An 814-nucleotide genomic window follows, 5' to 3' on the forward strand; every position below is an offset into this window, starting at 1 on the left:
TCCCTCCATTACAGGAACAATGACCACTCCTGTTAACATTATCCTGTTTCTGTTACTGTACCTAGTAGGTGCCTCTAAATCCTTGTACATTTGGTGGTTCACGGTGCAAGAAACTTATACAAGGGAACAAGGTAAAACCACCAAACTACTCCCTTCCACGGTGGACTGTTCTCCTGTTCTCCAGCTGGATGCCAAAGGCTCGATAGACTCCCCCTTACAGGGAGTAAATGAATCCCTCAAGCCTCCTACCCATATCTATGTTTTCTCTTCGATCAAATCAAAGATTATTGCCACTGGTGGCCAGAAACTTATGGGGGGTGTGCATACTGGTCGTGTCGGTATCATGATCCAAAGGTGCCCAAAGAAAACCAAATCTTTTGGCGGGTTGGGAGCAGGCGGGATGGGTACACATTCCAATTATTCATTAATGACCCCTGGGACTCCAGGTGGGCTGGGGTAGTTATTGGATCTTTCTACTGCAACGTCGGGGTCAATTCTCGCCCTTGCGGACAATTTAAAATCACCCGCACATATGTCCCCATAAAAAATCACGTTTCCTTATCTGCTGTACATACTCAATTTCTCAGCAAAAAAAAAAAACCCTTTCCTCAGAGAAAAAACGCCGCCACCCAGCCCTCTTGCATCTACACTTGGCAACAAATTATTTCTGAAACCGTTATCTTCCTTAACCAGACTTTTTTCAACTCCACCCCTCCTAACAATTGCTTCCTTTGTGCATCTTTGCTACGCCCTCTTCTGGCTGCTGTCCCTGTAAACATTACCTCACTCCCTTCCAATTCTTCCTCTACACCCC

This window comes from Galeopterus variegatus, unplaced genomic scaffold (genome assembly GCF_000696425.1).
Source record: "Galeopterus variegatus unplaced genomic scaffold, G_variegatus-3.0.2 Scaffold6843, whole genome shotgun sequence".
NCBI lineage: Eukaryota > Metazoa > Chordata > Mammalia > Dermoptera > Cynocephalidae > Galeopterus > Galeopterus variegatus.